The sequence below is a fragment of the Pseudophryne corroboree genome, chromosome 12, assembly GCF_028390025.1.
Source record: "Pseudophryne corroboree isolate aPseCor3 chromosome 12, aPseCor3.hap2, whole genome shotgun sequence".
Classification (NCBI taxonomy): Eukaryota; Metazoa; Chordata; class Amphibia; order Anura; family Myobatrachidae; genus Pseudophryne; species Pseudophryne corroboree.
In genome coordinates, this window is record NC_086455.1 from 87736099 (window position 1) to 87760255 (window position 24157).

A 24157-nucleotide genomic window follows, 5' to 3' on the forward strand; every position below is an offset into this window, starting at 1 on the left:
TGTGCACTGGCTCCTCCCTCTATGCCCCTCCTCCAGACCTCAGTTAAGGAAACTGTGCCCGGAAGAGCAGACATTATAAGGAAAGGATTTTGGAATCCCGGGTAAGACTCATACCAGCCACACCAATCACACCGTATAACTTGTGATACACTTATCCAGTCAACAGTATGAACAACAACAGGGCATCAACAATGGATGCCAACATAACATAACCCATTATTAAGCAATAACTATGTACACGTATTGCAGAAAGTCCGCACTAGGGACGGGCGCCCAGCATCCACTGCGGACTATGAGAAATAGATTTACCGGTGAGTAAAATCTTATTTTCTCTAACGTCCTAGTGGATGCTGGGAACTCCGTAAGGACCATGCGGATTATACCAAAGGTCCCAAACGGGTGGGAGAGTGCGGATGACTCTGCAGTAACGAATGGGCAAACTCAAGGTCCTCCTCAGCCAGGAATTCAAACTTGTAGAATTTTGCAAAATGTGTTTGAACCCGACCAAGTAGCAGCTCGGCAAAGCTGTAAAGCCGAGACCCCTCGGGCAGCCGCCCAAGAAGAGCCCACCTTCCTTGTGGAATGGGCTTTCACTGATTTTGGATGCGGCAATCCAGCCGCAGAATGAGCCTGCTGAATCGTGTTACAGATCCAGCGGGAAACAGTTTGCTTTGAAGCAGGAGCACCCAACTTGTTGGGGGCATATAGGATAAACAGCGAGTCAGTTTTCCTGACTCCAGCCGTTCTGGCTACATAAATCTTCAAAGCCCTGACTACATCTAGTAACCTGGAATCCTCCAAGTCACGAGTAGCCGCAGGCACCACAATAGGTTGGTTCAAATGAAAAGATGACACCACCTTTGGCAGAAATTGGGGACGAGTCCGCAATTCTGCCCTGTCCATATGGAAAACCAGATAGGGGCTTTTACATGACAAAGCCGCCAATTCTGACACACGCCTAGCCGAAGCTAAGACCAATAGCATGACCACCTTCCACGTGAGATACTTTAGCTCCACGGTCTAAAGTGGTTCAAACCAGTGGGATTTTAGGAAACCCAACACCATGTTGAGATCCCAAGGTGCCACTGGTGGCACAAAAGGGGGCTGAATATGCAGCACTCCCTTAACAAACGTCTGAACTTCAGGAAGAGACGCCAGTTCCTTTTGAAAGAAAATGGATAGGGCCGAAATCTGGACCTTTATGGATCCCAACTTCAAGCCCATAGTCACTCCAGACTGTATAAAGTGCAGAAATCTGCCCAGTTGGAATTCCTCTGTAGGGGCCTTCCTGGCCTCACACCAAGCAACATATTTTCGCTATATGCGGTGATAATGCTTTGCTGTCACGTCCTTCCTAGCCTTTATCAGCGTAGGAATAACTTCCTCCGGAATGCCTTTTTCCGCTAGGATCCGGCGTTCAACCGCCATGCCGTCAAACGCAGCCGCGGTAAGTCTTGGAACAGGCAGGGCCCCTGTTGCAACAGGTCCTGTCTGAGAGGCAGAGGCCATGGGTCCTCTGTGAGCATTTCTTGCAGTTCCGGGTACCAAGGCCTTCTTGGCCAATCCAGAACAATGAGTATTGTTCTCACTCCTCTTCTTCTTACGATTCTCAGCACCTTGGGTATGAGAGGAAGAGGAGGAAACACATAGACCGACTGGAACACCCACGGTGTTACCAGGGCGTCCACAGCTATCGCCTGAGGGTCTCTTAACCTGGCGCAATACCGTTGTAGCTTTTTGTTGAGACGGGACGCCATCATGTCTACCTGTGGCAGTTCCCATCGATTTGTAATCTGAATGAAGACTTCGTGATGAAGTCCCCACTCTCCCGGGCGAAGGTCGTGCCTGCTGAGGAAGTCTGCTTCCCAGTTGTCCACCCCCGGAATGAACACTGCTGACAGTGCTTGCACGTGATTCTCCGCCCACCGAAGAATCCTGGTGGCTTCCGCCATCGCGACTCCATTGCGACTCTGCTTCTTGTGCCGCCCTGGCGGTTTACATGAGCCACCGCGGTGATGTTGTCTGACTGAATCAGCACCGGTTGGTTGCGAAGCAGGGGCTCCGCTTGACTCTGGGCGTTGAATATGGCCCTTAGTTCCAGGACATTTATGTGCAGACAAGCCTCCTGACTTGACCACAACCCTTGGAAGTTTCTTCCCTGAGTGACTGCCCCCCACCCTCGGAGGCTCGCATCCGTGGTCACCAGGACCCAGTCCTGTATGCCGAACCTGCGGCCATTGAGAAGGTGAGCACTCTGTAGCCACCACAGAAGAGACACCCTGGCCCTGGGGGACAGGGTGATCAGCCGATGCATCTGAAGATGCGATCCGGACCATTTGTCCAACAGATCCCATTGAAAGATCCTCGCATGGAACCTGCCGAAGGGAATGGCTTCGTACGATGCCACCATCTTTCCCAGGACTCGCGTGCAGTGATGCACCGACACCTGTTTCGGTTTTAAGAGGTCTCTGACTAGAGTCACAAGCTCTTGAGCCTTCTCCGTCGGGAGAAACACCTTCTTCTGGTCTGTGTCCAGAATCATGCCCAGAAAGGGCAGACGCGTCGTAGGAATCAGCTGCGACTTTGGGATATTCAGAATCCAGCCATGCTGTTGCAACACTTCCTGAGAGTGCGCTACGCTGAACTGCAACTGCTCCCTTGACCTCGCCTTTATGAGGAGATCGTCCAAGTATGGGATAACTGTGACTCCTTGCTTTCTCAGGATCACCATCATTTCTGCCATTACCTTGGTAAATATTCTCGGTGCCGTGGACAGGCCAAACGGCAACGTCTGGAATTGGTAATGACAGTCCTGTACCACAAATCTGAGGTACTCCTGATGAGGCAGATAAATGGGGACATGCAAGTAAGCATCCTTGATGTCCAGAGACACCATAAAATCCCCCTCTTCCAGGCTTGCAATGACCGCTCTGAGCGATTCCATTTTGAACTTGAATCTTTTCAGATAAATGTTCAGGGACTTTAAATTTAATATAGGTCTGACCGAACTGTCCGGTTTCGGTACCACAAACATTGTGGAATAGTATCCCTTTCCCTGTTGAAGAAGGGGAACCTTTACCACCACCTGCTGGAGAAATAGCTTGTGAATTGCCGCTACCACTACTTCCCTTTCTATGGGGGAAGCTGGCAGGGCCGATTTTAGGTAACGTTAAGGATGCATCACCTCGAATTCCAGCTTGTATCCCTGATACACAATCTGTATAGCCCAGGGATCCACCTGTGAGCGAACCCACTGGTGGCTGAAATGTCGGAGACGCACCCCCACCGCTCCTGGCTCCACCCGTGGAGCCCCAGCGTCATGCGGTGGATTTAGTGGAAGCCGGGGAGGACTTCTGTTCCTGGGAACTAGCTGTAAGGTGCAGCTTTTTTCCTCTACCCCTGCCTCTAGCAAGAAAGGAAGCACCTCTGACCTTCTTGCTTCTTTGTGCGCGAAAGGACTGCATTTGGTAATATGGTGCTTTCTTAGGTTGTGAGGGAATATATGGCAAAAAGTTTGACTTCCCAGCAGTAGCTGTGGAAACCAGGTCCGAGAGACCATCCCCAAACAATTCCTCACCCTTGTAAGGTAACACCTCCATGTGTTTTTTGGAGTCGGCATCACTTGTCCACTGCCGAGTCCACAGGACCCTCCTGGCAGAAATTGACATTGCATTAATTCTAGAGCCCAGTAGGCAAATGTCCCTCTGGGCATCCCTCATATATAGGACAGTAGTGTCTTTTATATGCCCCAGGGTCAGCATAATGGTATCCCTGTCCAAGGTATCCATTTCCTCAGACAGATTATCTGTCCACGCTGCTACAGCACTACACATCCACGCCGACGCAATTGCCGGCCTCAGTAGAGTCCCTGAATGTGTATAAACAGATTTCAGGATACTTTCCTGCTTTCTATCTGCAGGATCCTTTAGGGTGGCCGTATATTGCGACGGCAGGGCCACCTTCTTAGATAAGCGTGTCAGAGCTTTATCTACCCTAGGGGAGGATTCCCAGCGCACCCTGTCCTCTGGCGGGAAAGGGTACGCCATAAGTAACCTTTTGGAAATCAGGACTTTCTTATCGGGGGAATCCCACGCTATTTCACATAACTCATTTAACTCATGTGAAGGGGGAAAAGTCACCTCTTGCTTTTTCTCCCCATACATATAAACCCTCTTGTCAGGGACAGGGTTTACCTCTGATATGTGTAAAACATCCTTCATTGCTATAATCATGTAGCGTATAGCTTTTGTAATTTTCGGTTGCAATTTTGCATCATCGTCGTCGACACTGGAGTCAGAATCCGTGTCGACATCCGTGTCAACCATTTTGGATAGTGGGCGCTTTTGAGACCCTGAGGGCCTCTGCGCTGTAGGATCAGGCATGGGTTGAGACCCTGACTGGCCCGAGGTATCAGCTTTATCCACCCTTTTATGTAAGGAGTTTACATTATCATTTAACACCTTCCACATATCCATCCAATCAGGTGTCGGCACCGTCGGCGGCGACACGTCAGTCAACTGCACTTGCTTTGCCTCCACATAGCCCTCTTCGTCAAACATGTCGACACACGCGTACCGACACACCACTCACACAGGGGAAGCTCTAAATGAGGACAGGACCCCCACAAGGCCTTTTGGAGAGACAGAGAGAGAGTATACCAGCACACACCCCAGCGCTATATGACCCAGGAATCACACAGTAACTTAGTGTTTACCCAGTAGCTGCTGTATATATGATTAATGCGCCTAAATTTATGTGCCCCCCCCCTCTCTTTTTCACCCTTCTACCGTGATTCTGCAGGGGAGAGCCTGGGGAGCTTCCTCTCAGCGGAGCTGTGGCAGGAAAATGGCGCTGGTGAGTGCTGAGGACGAAGGCCCCGCCCCCTCTGCGGCGGGCATCTGTCCCGCGATTTTCTGTAAAATAAATGGCGGGGGCTCATACATATAACAGTGTCCCACTGTCTATATGCAGTTTTCGCCAGGAGGTATCAATTGCTGCCCAGGGCGCCCCCCCCCTGCGCCCTGCACCCTACAGTGACCGGACTGTGTGGGTTAGTGTGGGCGCAATGGCGCACAGCTGCAGTGCTGTGCGCTACCTCATGTGAAGACAGGAGTCTTCTGCCGCCGATTTCGATGTCTTCTCCGCTTCTGCCGGCTTCTGTCTTCTGGCTCTGCGAGGGGGACGGCGGCGCGGCTCCGGGAACGGACGACAAGGTCAGGTCCTGTGTTCGATCCCTCTGGAGCTAATGGTGTCCAGTAGCCTAAGAAGCGCAACCTAGCCGCAGTTAGTAGGTTTGCTTCTCTCCCCTCAGTCCCACGTAGCAGAGAGTCTGTTGCCAGCAGAAGCTCTCTGAAAATAAAAAAACCTAACTAAAATACTTTCTTATTAGCAAGCTCAGGAGAGCTCACTAAAAGCACCCAGCTCAGTCCAGGCACAGATTCTAACTGAGGTCTGGAGGAGGGGCATAGAGGGAGGAGCCAGTGCACACCAGATAGTACTAAATCTTTTTTTAGAGTGCCCAGTCTCCTGCGGAGCCCGCTATTCCCCATGGTCCTTACGGAGTTCCCAGCATCCACTAGGACGTTAGAGAAATAGAAAGCTTATTGCTGCTAAAAACCAGCAGCCCATTGACCATGGTTCGGCTCCTGCCGCACCAAACAAAAAACTGAATTACCTGAGACAGGAGGCGGGGAACTAGGGGACTGGCCGGGGGCATTCTCGGAGGCCTAAAGATTTGATCATTGATGCCAATCCGCTGTTGCTACCTCATATCCCAATGTTTATCCTGTGGATAACCTGTAGACCCTGCAGGAGAACCTTACCCTTGATAACGGTCAGGAATCAGTGTTCAGCGGTGTCTCACTTACCAGCGCGCTGGTGCGTGGGCCTCCAGAGTTCACGCTCCCAGCTTGATGCTGCGTGTATACCCTGTAAGCAGTGCACTGAATCCACTACCTCTGTGCACCCATGAATACCATTTGTACTGCATGGATGCTGCCAGGACCCTTGCAGTCAGCTGACTCAGTAACATCCAATACTGCGCTGTGTCTGCACACATGACTCAATCATCCAATGCCTGCTGACTAGGGGGTATAAAGCAAGAACACAGACTCAGTATTATTACCCTGAACAACACGTCACACCCAGTGCATAGTGTTTCATGGCTCCAGTCTCCTGAGATTTCCTAGTGTCAGCTCTTCTGTGGAAAAACTGGCACCAGCCATCCAGCTCTGCTATAGCTCCTTCCACAGTCTGCTACCACTACTACTTGCAGCAAGAGACTCTCCCCAGGTGCTGCCTTTCCATACTAACCTTTGTGTTGTTACTCTGCATCAGTACTGTGCCATCTCTCCAGCACTAAAGTATACACACAGCTCAAAGATACCATCTGTCCACTGCTAATTGCCAAGCCTGGCTCTGTGGTTGTTGTGTATTTCTAATCGACTGTGGGGCTCATTCCGAGTTGATCGCACGTAGCAACTTTTTGCTGCCCATGCGATCAGCTAGACACTGCCTGTGGGGGAGTGTAGTTCTGCATAGCAGGGCTGCGAACGCTTGTGCACCCCCTGCTATACTAAAAAAGTTTCCTGTAAAAAAAGACTAGGGTCAGAGTTACTTACCCTGTTCGATCGATCCAGCAATGCAGGTCCCGGAATTGACATCAGACATCCGCCATCCAAACGCATGGACACGCCTGCGTTGGACTCACCACTCCACGAAAACGCTGAGTTGAAGCCCGGATCCGCCTTCCTCCTATCAATGTTCTTGCGGTCGCCGCCGCGACCGTTCTTTGCTAGCAGCGTCGCTGCCCGGCAATGGCCGTCACCGGACAACAACGCGCCTGCGCAATGCGGCCACCGCTCATGCGCAGTTCCGACCCGAGCGCACGTCTGCGAAGAATGACCCCCTGCGTGACTCTATTACAAACTACTATCGGTTTCCAGGCTGATTATCTGTGTTATTAACTGCCTGTATTATCCTGTTCAAATCACCATCGGATTCCAAGCCGATCATCTGTTGTATTACTTACCTTCAGAGTATTGTTTCCAGACCAACCATTATTATTTGCAAGCTGTTATTGGTTTCCTGACAGATCCATTGTATGTGACTGTTTATTCAAAGACCGTCAGCTTCCACGCTGAGGTTCACCTGTACTTGTCATTGTCCTAGTAATCATTTTATTTTCTGTGTGCTCTCAATAAAACATCATTGCACACTTGCGCAGGAACTTATTGCAGCCTCTTCGTTTCCTCCACCGCATCACCACTGACCCACTAGTACCCACTCCGGGATCAGACACAGACCTAACAATAACTATTTCTGCTGCGGGGTACACTGGGCTCCACCAGGAATGACATTGGGGTGTAGAGTAGGATCTTGATCCGAGGCACCAACAGGCTCAAAGCTTTGACCTTCTTCCCGGAATGCATAGCGCCACCTCCTCTATAACTCCGCCTCCGTGCACACTCAGTTTTGTAGTTGGTGCCATGCAGTAAGCAGGCATACAACAGGGGGGCTGCTTCAGCAGCCCTGAGAAGAAGCTTTTAAAAGAAAAATGAAGACTTCAAGGGCTGCAGCAGAGGCACTGTCTGTGTTAGATGTCAGTCAGACTTCTCCAGCTGCAGCTCCATCACCTTCCCCAGCGGCACTGTATACTCCCGCACCCTGTTTGCCGGGTACTTACAGCGGAGGCTCCGGTTTTCTTCCAGTTAGTCACATACACGACTGCTGGAACACGTGGCCGCACTCAGGGAGGAGGTTAAGTGGGTCGTCCCGGCGGGACCCGATGAAAATCGCGATCCCGCGTGGCCGGTGGGAGGCGGGCCTCGCTCGCTGGCGTGGACACTGTGGTAGTACAGGGACCCCACTAGACCACCAGGGTAAGGGCACAGGTCAGTTTTCTCTCATAAACCGTTTATATAAGCCCACAGTACCCGGTGGTGAAGTCCAGCAAGGGGATAAGGCTTTGACCTGTTGCCAGCCCCAGGGCGCCATTTAGAGAAAATGTTCCCCTGGAGCTGCATATCTCTCTCTCCCTCACTTCCTGTCAGCATTTGGGTGTCATTAGAACAAGCTGAGCTGATCCTGGGACTGTTTGGGCAAATCCTCCTCTGTAAAGCCACCTGCATTATCAGCGCTGTGCATTTTACAGGACACTTAAGTATTCTACATGTCTGCTGACAGTGTTAAGAAAGAGTGCATTTACTCAGGGTTACATAGTACAAGTACCCTGTGATATACATCCAGTCTTTACTGTGCATTGGGGGTCATTCCGAGTTGTTCGCTCGTTGCTGATTTTCGCTATGCTGCGATTTGTTGCTAATTGCGCATGGCATGCAGGGCGCATGCGCTTAGTTATTTAACTAAAAACTTAGCAGTTTTGCTGTGGATTCTGCGGCACTTTTCAGTCGCACTGCTGATCGGTGATTGACAGGAAAGGGGCGTTTCTGGGTGGTAACTGAGCGTTTTCCGGGAGTGTGCTAAAAAACGCAGGCGTGTCAGGGAAAAACGCGGGAGTGTCTAGGGAAACGGGGGAGTGGCTAACCGAACGCAGGGCGTGTTTGTGACGTCAAACCAGGAACTAAATGGACTGAGCTGATCGCAATCTGTGAGTAGGTCTGGAGCTACTCAGAAACTGCAAGGAATTATTTATTAGCAGTTCTGCTAATCTTTCATTCGTTATTCTGCTAAGCTAAGATACACTCCCAGAGGGCGGCGGCCTAGCATGTGCAATGCTGCTAAGAGCAGCTAGCGAACGAACAACTCGGAATGAGGGCCATTGTTATATCTATTGAGTGTATAGCTATACATAGTACTATTCTTTATTGCTAGTCCAGTGCAGTTTTATTGCATGTCATAATTTCTGCATTGTACAATGTGACTATGTGTGTGTGCATATAGCTGCTGTGTGACTTCCATTTCGTGTATCTCACTCAGATTACTATCCCTATATTCTATAACCTGAGGGGGCTAAGTGCGTCAGGTTTATCGTTTAATATAGGTAGTTCACAGGATATACACAGTGTGTATTTCTCTGTGATTTTTAGTCACCATGTACCGCTTGAATTCCCTGTTTGTGCTGATACACTGCATAGGAGGTTCTTGTCAGGTATTGTGCTGCTGATATTGTACTGTCTTGCCTTGCATTGAGCTTTCGGATATGTCAGCTACAAAGGGCAATGGTGCTGGGGCTGATCCCACATTGCGTGGTGGTGACGCTGCAGACACATTTGAGGAAAACATAGCAGCTGAGTGTTCAGGTTCTGGGAGATCCTTACCCCCAAGTGGGACCGTAGCAACGAGGGTTCAAAATGACCCACCTTGGGCTACCTTCTCCACGCTTTTGAATATGCTGGTAACTAGACTAACGCCCCCTATAGGACCTCCTGTGCCGGTACAACCACTTATGGTCCCCGCGGTTAACCCGCCATGGGCAGATCAACTGTCCGCTCAGTTACAGCAATTGAACCAATCACTGACTACTCAGAAGTCTAACCCTCGCCCGCCTAAGATTAAGGTGTCCTCTAAGCGAGCCATTACTTCCTCACAATCCACCAACGTCCCAGACACCTCGTCTGATGAGGATGGCATTTATATTGACCCCACAGATTCTGATCCCAACGCTTCTGATGGGGTATCGGTTTCATAGGTGGATGTTCCTGACTGGTTGGAGGCTATCAGGACCATTCTTCAAATTACTAATGACCCGGAGCCTGATGCTGCCCCTAAGAAACCGGACAGGTTTAAACGTCAGAAAGTGGTTAAACAAGTTTTACCTCATTCTGACCATTTAGTTGACATACGTCAGGAGTCCTGGGAAAATCCAGGAAAGAAATTCACGCCTCACAAGAAGATGCTGGCTCGCTACCCCCTCGCAGCGGAGCTAAGTAAAACTTGGTAAACCCCCTCGCCAGTGGATTCGCAGGTGGCGCGGCTGGTGGTATCCTCAGCTCTGCCGGTAACTACTGTCACGTCTCTTTAAAGAACCAATGAATAAGCGTGTGGAGGGTTGTTTAAAAGCAATTAACACCCTAACTGGTGCTGCGCATAGGCCCACCATTGCAGCGACATGGGCTGCAGAGGCTGTTGAAGCGTGGGCTCAGAAGCTGGAGGCGGAGTTGCCTTCCAACGCTTCTGTTCATGCTAGACAATCACAGTATCTCATTACATTAAGGAGGTGGCTTCTGATGCCGGTATCTGGCGGCCAAGACTTCTACTACGTCCATTTTGGCTCGCCAGATTCTCTGGTTACGGTCCTGGCCTGTGGATCTAGACTCTACGAAAACCCTGGAGGTACTCCCTTTTAAGGGAGACATTCTTTTCGGAGAAGACCTCAACAAGATAGTGGCTGACTTAGCTTCTGCTAAAACAGCATGTCTACCTAGTACTGCTCCGTCAGTGCCGAAGGCTAAGAGTACTCCCTTTCGCTCCTTTTGTCCTTCAGGGAAAGCAAAAGGTCAGGAGTACCCGAAACAGGTTCACACTTCCAAACCCAATAAGCCCAAGCCCAAACGGGCCTGGGCAGCCCATCAGCCTGCTTCCAAAACTGACAAGCCTGCAGCATGATGGGGCAGGCCTCCCTTTGGGGGATCCCAGAGTGGGGGGCCGACTTCTAGGGTAAACTCAAGAATGGTTGAGGACCACTTCCAATGCCTGGGCACGGGAAGTCGTCACTCGAGATTACGCCGTATCCTTCAAGAATCGTCCCCCTCATCGATTTTGCCTGACATACGTCCCTTCGGATCAGGTGTAGGCACAAACTCTTCATTCGGTGGTACAGTCCCTCCTGGACACAGGAGTGGTAGTACAGGTGCCTCCGGCTCAGAGAGGCAAGGGGTACTATTCACCGCTGTTCCTAGTCCCGAAACCGAATGGGTCCTCCCGGCCAATTCTCAACCTCAAGTCCTTGAACAAATTTGTGAGGGTCTCCAAGTTTCGTATGGAAACTCTTCGCTCTATTGTTCTGGCCTTGGAACCTGGGGATTATATGGTCTAGACATACAGGTTGCTTACTTGCATATTCCCATTGCAGTGTCATATCAGCAGTACCTGAGGTTTGCGATTGGCAACCTTCATTACCAATTTCGGGTGTTACCTTTTGATTTGACCACAGCTCCGTGAGTCTTCACCAAGGTCATGGCGGTAATGACGGCTGTACTCCGCCGTCAAGGGGTCAGGATCCTACCGTACCTGGACGACTTGTTGATCCTGGCAAATCCCCCCCCCCAAAAAAAAAAAATCTCCTACGCCACCTGGATCTGACTATCCAGTTTCTGCAAGCCCACGGGTCGCTCATCAACTGGAAGAAATCTTCCCTGGTCCCTGCTCAGAGCATGGTGCACCTGGGGGCTTTGTTGGACCCTCACAACCAGCGGTTGTTCTTGTCTCAGGAGAAGGTCCTGAAGCTTCAGGACAGGATTTGATGTTTCCTATTTTGTCCGCAAGTGTCGATACATTTGGCAATGCAAGTGCTAGGTCTCATGGTGTCGGCTTTCGACATGGTGGAGTACGCTCAATTCCATTCCCGCCCTCTGCAAAAGATGATTCTTGCCAAGTGGGACGGACTGCCTCACCGGATCAGGTCTCAAATGATCTCCTTGTCTCCGGAGGTCCGTCTGTCACTGAGCTGGTGGCTTCAGGACTAATGACTGAGCAGGGGTCGTCCCTTCTGGATCCCCAACTGGGTCCTTCTGGCGACGGATGCCAGTCTGCGGGGTTGGGGCGCGGTGTTGGAGCAACACTCCCTTCAGGGTCGGTGGACCAAGGAGTCTCTCCACCCGATAAACATTCTGGAATTGCGGGCGGTGTTCAACTCATTGAACTTGGTCCAGCATGTAATACAGAACAGACGTGTTCAAGTACAGTCAGACAACGCCACCACGGTGGTCTACATCAATCTTCAAGGCAGCACTCGAAGCCGCATGGCAATGAGGGAAGTTTCACGGATTCTTCAATGGGCGGAATGCCATCTGACAGCCATATCGGCAGTGTTCATTCCGGGGGTCCTAAACTGGGAAGCGGACTTTCTCAGTCGTCAGGACGTACACGCCGGAGAGTGGAGCCTCCATCCAGAAGTGTTTCAACTCCTCGTGGACAAGTGGGGCCTTCCAGATGTGGACCTGATGGAATCTCGACACAATCACAAGGATCCGGTCTTCGGAGCAAGGACAAGGGATCCTCAAGCAGCGTTCATGGACGTACTGATAATTCCATGGAACTTTTGGGTGCCATACGTGTTCCCTCCGGTGTCACGCCTGCCCAGAGTAATAAGGAAGTTCAAGCAAGAAGGAGGAATCCTACTTCTGATCGCTCCAGCATGGCCCAGACGGCATTGGTTCTCAGACCTTCAGGTTCTCTCGATAGAGCGCCCCCTTTTACTTCCACAGCGCCCAGATCTCCTCGTTCAGGGCCCCTGTGTACATCAGGATTTAGCCCGATTGGCTTTGACGGCATGGCTCTTGAAGCTTCTGTCTTAAGGGCCAAAGGATTTTCTGAGGCAGTCATTCAAACCATGTTGAAGGCCCGGAAACCGACTTCTGCTCGGATTTATCATAGGGTCTGGAATTTTTACTTTGCTTGGTGCGCATCTAACAATCATGACGCTTACAAGTTTAGTACGGCCAAACTTTTGGCCTTTCTACAACAGGGCCTGGACTTGGGCCTTCGTCTAGCCTACATCAAGGTTCATATTTCTGCCTTGTCAGTTTGGTTCCAGAGAAAAATTGCAACTTTACCTGATGTTCATACATTCACTCAGGGTGTGTTGTGGATTCAACCTCCTTACGTCCCGCCTGTGACTCCTTGGGACTTGTCGGTGGTTCTGGAGGCGTTGCAAGGGTCTCCGTTTGAGCCTCTTGAATCGGCAGACCTTAAGTGACTTTCTCTTAAGGTGTTGTTTCTGCTGGCTATTGCCTCTGCCAGACAGGTGTCGGATTTGGGTGCCTTGTCCTATAAGTCACCATATCTGATTTTTCACCGCGACCGGGCGGTTCTTAGAACACGTCCCAGGTACCTGCCTAAGGTGGTGTCATCTTTCCACCTTAATCAGGAGACTGTGGTTCCGGCCTTTGCCTCTCCCGAATTGTCGTCCGAAGAGCGATCTTTGGATGTGATACGGGCTCTCTGTATCTATGTGAAGAAGACAGCTCCTATCAGGAAGTCTTATTTTCTCTTTGCACTGTTTGGTTTTCACAAACATGGCTGGCCTGCTCACAAGCAGACCTTGGCCAGATGGATTAGAATGGTGACTGCACATGCTTATGTACAGGCTGGTCATCCAGTTCCTGCTACTATAAAGGCCCATTCTACTCTGTCTGTTGGACCTTCTTGGGCGGCCCACCGTGGTGCGACCCTTGAACAATTGTGCAAGGCGGCTACGTGGTCCTCAGTGAACAAGTTCATAAGGTTTTATGCCTTCGATACTTCCACCTCCCAGGATGCTTCCTTTGGACGCCGGGTTCTTGTGACCGCTACAGTGCGCCCCCTCCCATAAGGAACTGCTTTAGGACAACCCCAATGTCATTCCCTGTGGAGCACAGTGTACCCCGCAGCAGAAAACAAGATTTATGGTAAGAACTTTCCGTGGTTGAATCTCTTTCTGCGAGGTGCACTGGGATCCACACAGAGCCGGATTAAGGCTATGGGAGGCCTGTGGCACTTCAGACAATGGGGCCCCTAATAAAGAGGCAGGCAGATGAAATATAATATATACACACACACACATATCACACACACATATACAGTGGTTGAAGTGGGAATTTTGAAGTGAGGGTATGGAAAATGTTATGGGGTATAGTGTCCTCTCCAGGGTGTACTGTTGCGCACATCAAAGGCGTGCGCATTGAAAAAGGGGTGTGTCCTTAAGAGGCACTGGATGAGAGGGAGGACACATGGCGGAGGAAGGACTGAGGGGGAAGGGGGCATTGGCTGAGATGGGGGATACAGGGTGGGAGGAGGACATAATGGGGAGAGTGGCAGAGGAAGGGGGGTTGCTGGGTGAGAGAGGGACATATTGGGGATTGAGACACTGGGTGGGAGAGGAACATATTGGGGATAGGGACACTGGGTGGGAGAGTGTTGCAGAGTGGGAGAGGGGCACCAGGTGAGAGGGGGGATGCAGGGTGTGAATTGGACATATTGAGGAAAGGGAAAGAGGCAGAGAATGGGAGAGGGGCACCAGGTGAGAGTGGGTTGTGCAGGGTGAGAGAGGACACAGGGTGAGAGGGGTGTGTGCAGGGTGGGAGAGGAAGCAGGGTGATAGAGGGGTGGGAGAGGACACAGCGTGAGTGGGGGGTGTGCAGGGTGGGAGAGGACGAAGGGTGATAGAGGGGTGTGCAGGGTGGGAGAGGATACAGGGTGAAAGGGGGGGGTGCAAGGTGGAAGAGGACGCAGGGTGAGAGGGGGGTGTGCAGTTTGGGAGAAGACACAGGGTGAGAGGGTGGTGTGCAGGTTGGGAGAAGATGCAGGGTGTGGGGGGGTGCAGGTTAGGAGAAGACGCAGGGTGAGGGGGGTGTGCAGGTTGGGAGAAGATGCAGGGTGATAGGGGGTGTGCAGGGTGGGAGAGGAACATATGATGTTTTTGATTTAATATTAAAGCCTACCAGTAAGTTCACTGTGTGGCTCCAGCGACGGCAGGAACTGGGTGCACCATGCACCCCATGTGAGAGCCCGGCGGCAGCAGGAAAAAGAACAAGGCGCACCGTGGGAGTCCGGCAGCAGCAGGGACGAGTGCCGGGCGCATCGCACGTGGGCGCCCGGCGGGGCTACAGCAGGGACAGGAGCAGCATCTATAAGTGCAGCAGGCTGGCCACTACCTCCGCCTCCTGCTGCACTCAGCTGTCCTGTCCTGACTTCTATGCGGTTCCGGCGGCTACGAGTATGCCTGCCAGTGCCGAGGGGATCCTGGAGCGCTGCAAATCAGATCGGTAAAGATCCGATCTGTGGCGGATGGCAGGGGGCCCTTTTAGAAAGGGGGGCCCGGGGTACTTACCCCCAGGAACCCCCCCTTAATCCGGCTCTGGATCCACAGGGCACCCACACTGATGCACTTAGCTTCTTTGGGTTGGTAAGGCATTAGCCGCTGACACTTTCTCCTGTCGTGAGAATGTGATGTATGTGGCTACTAACAGTTGTCGTCTCTTTGCCTGCTACTGCATTGGACTGGTTAACAAAAAATGAATTCCTGTGCACGGAGGCGGGGTAGGTCAAAGCTTTGAGCCTGTTGGCTCCTGAAGAAGCTGGTAGTGATCAGACCAGTGAAACGCGTTGAGCCACATCCTGCAGGACCACTGGCATTTGGATTCATCTCAACAGACTTTCTGGCAACCCATGGACTCTTTGCATCCACTGGACAAAAAATTCCAACACAAGCACACCACAGACCCGGATTTTCCCCTGTTGCCATCTGGATCTTATTTGCACAAAGATACCTAGGGGGACCTTTTCATCCGGAAGCAAGTCTGGTAATTACCTCTGTCATCTAATGACTTGTGAGCAATGTGGAAATAGAGCCCTAGCCAGAAGCTGCTGACACCATATCCAACAAACCAAAATAATAGTGGCATCCTGCATTTTTAGATATATGAATTTTAGCAGTTGCTATACTTATACTATTGTTCCTTGATGAATGGGAGTATTTTACTTCCTTTTATGAATGTTTAAATAAATTAAGTGTTACACTTTATATATTGTTATTGATTATTTGACCAACAGCCGGCGCCAGTATAACCTTTCCATATTCTATATATTTGTTTTGGGGAATTGACCTTCCTCATACTGGCTGCCGTTGACAGCGCACTCTGCACTCTCTTTTTTCTTGAGCAGAGACTGTACTAAATACTGGCAGGCCAGCCTGTGTGTATGCCTGTGAGATGGTGAAGTGGAGCCAACAAGTTAAAATAGGATTTTAATTACCTACCGGTAAATCCTTTTCTCGTAGTCCATAGAGGATGCTGGTGTCCATTTTAGTACCATGGGGTATAGACAGTTCCGCAGGAGTGAACTGGCTCCTCCCTCTATGCCCCTCCTCCAGACCTCAGTATAGGAACTCTGCCCGAGGAGACGGACAACTTCAAGAGAAGAATTTACATTAAACTAGTGGCGAGATTCAAACCAGCTCACACTATACAAAACATGCCGCCTAACATGGCTTTCAACATAACCCATGCTAACGTGCATGCATAACGCAACAGCTGTGAACATCTTAACACATGAGAACCTGTGTAAAAATCTAAAACGTAATTCTGCAGGAAAAATGAGCACTGGGCGGGCGCCCAGCATCCTCTACAGACTATGAGAAAAGGATTTACCGGTAGGTGATTAAAATCCTATTTTCTCGGGGGCGTGGTCTGGGTGCTGAAGGAGACAGACGTGCCTAGTGTGAGCTCCTGAGAACCATAGCCCAAACTGCTCTTTTTTCCAGCCTTCTGCACCTCCCAAGCCTCAATATTCTCACTGCCGCCCTCCCTGCACCCCCGGCTGGGACCCCTGAAGTGCCGCGGAATCGGGGAGCAGTTTTAACTGCTCCCGCGGATTGCGGCCTACGGGGCTAGAAGAAGCCGGGACCTCGAGTTGGGCCTTAGGCCGGATGCGGCTCCGAGACCCGCTACACGGGCCGCAGACGTCGCCTGGAGCTCCGTCCTATCCACGGACGCTGGCCGTCGGCCGCGACTAGCGGAGCCTCCCTGTCCCGGGCCCCAACAGATGCATACTCGCCCGGCGGAGAGCCAGAAACCCGGCGAACGAGACGGCGCGAGAAGACGCCCGGCGGCCATATTGGATGCACCAAAAGACTAAACAGAGGGCCGCACGGACGAGGTGAACGGCCGGACGGCATACACCACACCAGCCAGGTACGTCCCTCGGTGGAGCTGGAGGGGGGTTTGCGCTTCACCCCGGGTCCCCTAAGCCGACTTGCCTGCCGGTCCGGTCCGGCTGCAGAGTGACCGCGGCGGCCATCTTGAAAGAGGGCTATCCCTGCTGAGGGAGCCAGCGTCAGAGGGAGACGGGAGCCGCACTGTCGCTACCACTACTCGCCGACGGTGCGGTGAGGAACTCTCCCCTTTGCCCCCCTGCCTTGTCCACTACCCCTCTCTGCCAGCGGCCTTTCCGCAGGGAACTAAAGCCCACCATCGCCGCAGAACAGAACCAGAGGTGCCTGCGGCCGGGATAGCAGACCCTCCCCACCCCCGCACCATATCCTCCGATGTCCCCCGGGACTGGACATCACTAGTGAGTGGCCCCGCCTGGCCTGCGACCCACAATTCTACGGGGTAACCCGACTAAGGGTGCTGCATCTCACCCCCTCCGACACGACACGAGCCCTGGCGGCCATCTCCCCCCCTGCTGCTACGAGATACCCTCTGGAGCATTGAGACCCAGCACAGAACACCACGCAGCTGGCTGAAAACCCACATACCCTGCCGGTAGTTCTCATATCTTACAAATACAGCCCCACTATGTAGTTATTGCTACAACGCATCTACTACGAGCTCTCCCTTTCACCAGGAGGTCGCCCCAACATAAGAAGCCGTACCTCCCCCCCACCTACTGCTAGTCCGCCCACAGCCACAACACGCGGGGCGTCATTCTACCCCTTGTGACCCTTCTTCTATACTACTACTGACGGGCCTCATGCCCCACTGAACATACCATAATCTAGCCCTCCAGTGGTTAGCCCTTAGGCCTCATCGTTTGCGCATCTCTACAAGCCGCTCCAACACTTTCTCTAACCCATACAATCTGCCACCATGTCTAAATCCACCGCCTCCATTAGAAAGCGGGCGGGGACGGACATAACCCAGCACTTCACCAGAGCCGACAAAAACGACAAATCATCCTCGCTCTCTGGACCCCCCTCCCCTAGCCTCTCGGTGTCTGACAAGGAAGATTCATCTTCATCCCCCGCTCTTTCAACCAAAGAGGACATCCTAGCTTTGAAATCGCTCATCATGGATTTCAAGGAATCATTGGAGTCCAAACTAGACAACGTGGTTGCCTCCATTAGATCGGACATTACGTCCCTATCCACTAGGACCTCCAAACTTGAATCCCGCCAGGACACCCTACACAAAGAGCAGAGCGAGACCGTTAGAGACATCGACCATCTTATCCGAGACATCTCGGAACTACGCGATAAGAACGAGGATTTGGAGAATCGCGAGAGAAGAAACAATCTCCGCATACGGAATGTCCCGGAATCCGTCCTCCCTGCGAACCTCGAAACATATCTACACAAACTATTCTCCACCGTGGTTCCAACTTTAGGCTCCCGTGAACTGCCACTAGAAAGGGCCCATAGAGCTCTCCGGCCCAAACCACGTGAAGGTGATCCCCCCAGAGATGTGATCCTACGCTTCCTTAACTTTAAAGATAAAGAACTGGTACTTAATCCTACCCGGAGCAAGCCATACATTCTATTCGAAAATACTAGGCTACAATTCTTTCAGGACTTGGCTCCCTCCACGCTGCTCAAACGGAGAGAGCTAAAAGATCTAACCTCCGCGCTCCGCACGCGCGGAATCCGATATCGCTGGGGGTTCCCCTTCAAGCTGCTGATTGACTTCAACGGAAAAACTCTTATCGTCCGGGACCCCAGAGAGGGCAGAGACTTCTTGTCACACCTAGAGGACTCCGACTCTGTACAGGTGGCGTCCACCACCCGCCAGGCGACCTAACTTTCCTCACTTCGAATGCCACCTACACCTCTTGCTCCATAGAAGCATCCTGGCCAACCCGGGGTAAAACGTCCAGACCCACTTAACCAGTTGACGTTTATTGTATATAATATATATTGATTGTTATTATGCGGGGGGGGGGGGCACACATAATAACCATCTAGTCCTTCCACAATGCTTAATGCAACGGTTTGGCCCCGAATGTGCCGCAAGACCCCTCTGCCTTGTTTTCAAACTTACTATTTTTAAGTCAACGCCCTGGTCACACTAGATGCACCCGGGACTATGACTCAGATCACCCCCCATAGGGAATGAACCGACCTTTGAAGAAAATACTTTGGAGCACATAGGGAACTGGCTGATGTTCACGACTCTGCCTTGTTTGCTTTGCTTTTACTTAAACAACGTTACCGTTATGTTATTTACTGCTTATACGTTTGTTCTACATTACCTCCCCTTGATGCTTTTTTCCCCTAAGGCCAAGGTTAGCACACTCTTTGATCACTCCACCACTGGAGGGCCATGATCCCTCATCTACCCCATACAACACACGAGTTCATGTTGTCGAACTCCTACTTGTAAACACACTCCCCCCTACCCTACCTCCTAGGAGGGAGTACGGCAATTACCCGGTGCTTCCCCACCTTGGACCAACCGGTCCTAATTTCTGTGCTGGTTCCTCCTCGCTGGCCGTGAGGTTCCTCAGCGCGGACCCTTCCCCTTTTTTTTTTTTTCTTTTTTTCCCGCTCCTCTCACCTCTTTCTCTCTCTCTCTACCCTCTTACTTTTTTCTCTCCTTCTTCTCCTCCCCTTCTCTTTCACTTCCTCCTCTTAACCACAACTCACAATGCCTCTGCTGATAGCATCTCTGAACGTCAAGGGCCTCAACACTCCCCAGAAACGCTCCTCCCTATTTCGATCCCTTCGCACCCTCAAAGCAGACATAGTATTTATCCAGGAGACCCACTTTAAATCCCAGTCACACCCTGCCCTCACCTCTAAACGATTCCCGACGGCTCTCTACTCCTCGAGCCAAACCAAACACAATGGAGTGGCCATTTTGGTAAACTCTAAAACCCCGTTTGTGTTGGGTTCCTCACATACAGATAAAGATGGGCGGTTCATCATTTTAACGGGTAGACTCGGACACCTAGAATGCACTATTGCCACTGTCTACGCCCCTAACTCCGGGCAAGCGTCCTTCTTTAACTCCTTCTTCTCCACATTATCCAAAGTCAGAAGAGGCTATTTAATAATAGGTGGAGATTTTAATACTGCCCCGGATTCTCAATTAGATAAATCCACTCCCCAGTCACATCTATACCGTGACCCCTCATCCCGAGCTTTAAATAAACACACACGGGAATCCGGTCTCATTGATGTCTGGCGGGCCCTCAACCCCACGTCCAAGGACTACACCTTCTTCTCGTGTCCGCACCAATCTTACTCCCGTATCGACTTCTTTTTTTGCAGCACCCAGGCCTCCAAGCACATGTCCGACTCATCCATCATCACCAACCCGTGGTCAGATCACTCCATTGTCACCGCCACCTTTGATTTCCTTGACACCCCGACATCCCGACCGGCATGGCGTTTAAACGAAACGCTGCTGAAAATTCCCCAATTTCAGGAAAAACTCAGACTTGCCCTTGCAGACTACTTTACTCTAAACATCACTGACTCCTCTTGCACCCCACTGATATGGGAGGCACACAAAGCCGTCATCAGAGGTCACATCATTAGTTATGCCTCACACAGAAACAAAGAACATAAACAAAAACTGGCCTCCCTCACAGAAGAGGTCCACAATCTGGAAACCCAACACAAACAGCGGCCCTCTCGCCCCCTTTACACACAACTTACCACTGCCAGAGCGGCCCTGAACGCTTTGCTGGCCGAAAAAACTGAGCACTCACTCCGCTGGCTGAAACAAAGATTCTATGAAAAGAGCAACAAAGCGGACACTTTATTGGCCAGCAGACTGAGGGCTCGGAAAGCGCAATCCGCCATTTCAGCGATCAAAGATGACAAGGGCTCACTCCAATATAACCCTTCCACTATCAACTCCCTTTTTAAAGCTTACTATGAGCGGCTTTATAATCTCCCAGATAGACCGCCCACTCCCGACCAAACCCACCCGCCCGCTTCCGACTACCTGATATCATGTGATCTGCCCCGCCTAGATCCAGAGACCTCGTCGGGCCTGGATAGGCCTATCTCAGAGGAAGAAATTGCCTTCGCTATTAAATCTCAGAAACCGTCTAAAGCTCCTGGCCCAGACGGCTTTCCTATGTCATACTACAAAACCTTCCAACCTTCGCTACTTTCCCATCTCACGAAGGTATTTAATCTGATACTAGAGGGCTCCCCCTTCCACTCTCAAACCACCAAGGCTACTATCACTGTAATTCCGAAACCAAATAAAGACCCCCAACTAATCACTAACTACCGACCTATCTCACTTCTGAACACAGACCTCAAAATTTTTGCCAAAGTCCTAGCTAACAGGCTCAACCCGATTCTCCCCTCACTGATTCACCCAGACCAGGTGGGCTTTGTCCCGTCCAGGCAAGCGCTTGACAACACTAGACGCACGATCGACGTTATTCACTATGTTAACTTTCACAAGATCCCATCCCTGGCGCTTGCTCTGGACGCGGAGAAGGCCTTCGACAGGGTCTCCTGGCCCTTCATGCTACAAACCCTGCAACACTTTGGCTTTCGCGATAAATTCCTACAGGCTATACAAGCCTTGTACCACAACCCCTTGGCTTCAGTACACACAAATGGCCTACTATCGGATCCCTTCACGATCTCCAACGGAACCAGACAAGGATGCCCACTATCCCCCCTCATCTTCGCATTGATTATCGAACCCCTCGCGTGCCACATCAGAGCCAACCCAGATATCTCTGGGATCACTGTTAACCGCACTCACTACACTATATCCCTATTCGCTGACGACATACTCCTCACACTAACGAACCCGACCATCTCCCTTCCCAATCTATTTCGTGAATTATCGATATACGGCAATCTCTCGGGATATAAAATCAATCAGTCAAAATCCGAAGCCCTTTCCTTACACATCCCCAAGCGCATAAAGACTCTGTTACAAGCAAACTTCGAATTTTCATGGCGTAAACACTCACTTAAATACTTAGGAGTCTTCATAACCAAATCATACAACTCTCTCTACCGAGCCAACTACCCCCCACTCATAACCTCAATTCTTAAGGACATCCGCCAATGGGAATCTTATTACCTCTCTTGGATTGGACGTATTAACGCCATAAAAATGAATGTACTCCCCAAACTCCTGTACTTATTCCAAACGCTTCCAATTCAGATCCCCTCGCACACCCTCCGCTCTCTCCAATCCTCGCTAGGTGACTTTATTTGGAACCATACAAAACCTCGACTCCGACGAGAAATTCTGGCCAAGCACTCCCAACTGGGTGGCCTAGGCCTCCCCATCCTTCAACGCTATTTAGCTGCGACTAAACTGAGCCAATTGGTTGCTTGGCACGCGCCGAGAGGCACCAAACGATGGGTCGACTTGGAGAGCGATTTAATCGGCGTTCCTTCAGTCTCCCATCTACCTTGGGTCCACCGCAAAAGCTATCCCCAACCTAGCCTCCCTACACCTACTGTAGCGGACACACTCGGAAACTGGGAGATACTGAGCAAAAAATTAAAACTGCCTATTTACCCCTCCCCCCTAACCCCTATTTGGAACAATTCAGCATTCCCCCCAGGCTTATCCTCAGCAATGGCCCGTCCTTGGATCTCTGCTGGTGCCACTAGAATCCACCACTTTACAGGGAACCACGCTATCAAATCTTTCTCGGATCTACAGGCTACATATGACCTGCCCAACTCCCTACACTACCAATACCTACAAATACGGCACTACATCTCCTCTCTGCACCTCCCATTCCCACTCCCAATCCCTTCTTCTTTCGAAAGGCTTTGCCTGCATAACCCTACTGACAGAGGAATCATCTCTCTTCTCTACAAAACCATCTTGTCCCCGGAAACCCCCGTCCTTGAACCTCAAGAACTGGCCTGGGAAACTGACTTGGGACGACAATTCGAGGCCGAAGAGTGGGAAACTGTCCGGGCCGCGGTCTCGAAGTGCTCCATCAGCGTGGCCATCCACGAGAACTCGTTTAAAATATATACAAGGTGGTATTTGGTCCCAGACCGCCTACATAAAATGTTCCCTAGCACCTCAAACCTTTGTTGGAGAAACTGTGGTCAGGTGGGCACGTTTTTCCACACATGGTGGTCCTGCCCAGTGATCACACGTTACTGGACCATGGTCCGTACTCTGCTTACCCAGTTACTAGATCTTCCGCAGCCTCTCTCACCCAGCCATCTTCTCCTCTGCGCCCCCGTGGATCAGGTGCCCAGAGACTCAAATAAACTGATCCTCCATATATCATGTGCAGCTAAATACCAAATAGCACGCAACTGGAAAGCACCAGACGCCCCCAGCCGCCAGGCACTAACAAATAGGATCTGGTTCATCGCACAAATGGAATACATCACCAGTCTCCAACACAACACAGTCCAAAAATTCCATTCCACTTGGCTTCCCTGGTACAGATATAAAAACTCACCCCTTCCGGGACTTAGCTAGACTGCAACTCACACTGGGCGCATTTGATGCTCCCCCCACACACACACACAAATTCCCCCCCCTCCCCACCCCTTTTTTTTTTTCTCTTCTTCCCTCCCCTCTCTTTCTCTCCTTCTCTCTTTCCTCTTCTCTTTCTCTTCTCTCTCTCACATCTTTCTTTCCCTCTCCTTCTCCATGTCCCCTATCACCCGGGCTCCGGGCTTATCGGAGTTCTCTCCCTACATTCTACCTCTCCTAACTTCCTTTTATCCCCCCAACAACCTCCTTTTCTCATTGTGACTAGTTCTCACAATGCGATAGTCACACTAAATGGAGACACACCCCTTTTTTTTTTTTTCCCTTTGAGATTTTCTCTCATCTGATTACAAATGAATCTCTATTGTCATTATATCCTCCATGACGAGTCTTGTGAAATTTGACCCATGTCACATTTACTGTATTATTGTTCGCTTTATTACCGAATGTTGTTAACACTGTTTATTTCTCACAATAAAAATCTATGATTGAAAAAAAAAAAATCCTATTTTCTCTTACGTCATAGAGGATGCTGGGGTCCATTTTAGTACCATGGAGATGTACCAAAGCTCACAGTACGGGCGGGTAAGTGCTAATGTTCCTGTAGAACTGACTGACCAAACTGAAGGTCGTTAGCAGCCAAGGTGACCAAGTAGCTACTCAGCAAATTCGCAATGCCGAGACACCCCGGGCAGCCGCCCAGGAAGAACCCTCTTTCCTTGTAGAGTGGGCCTTTACCGACCGACCTCTGTAACGGCAATCCTGCCGTGAAATAAGCATGCTGAATGTAACTCTGATCCAGCGTGCAATAGTCTGCTTAGAAG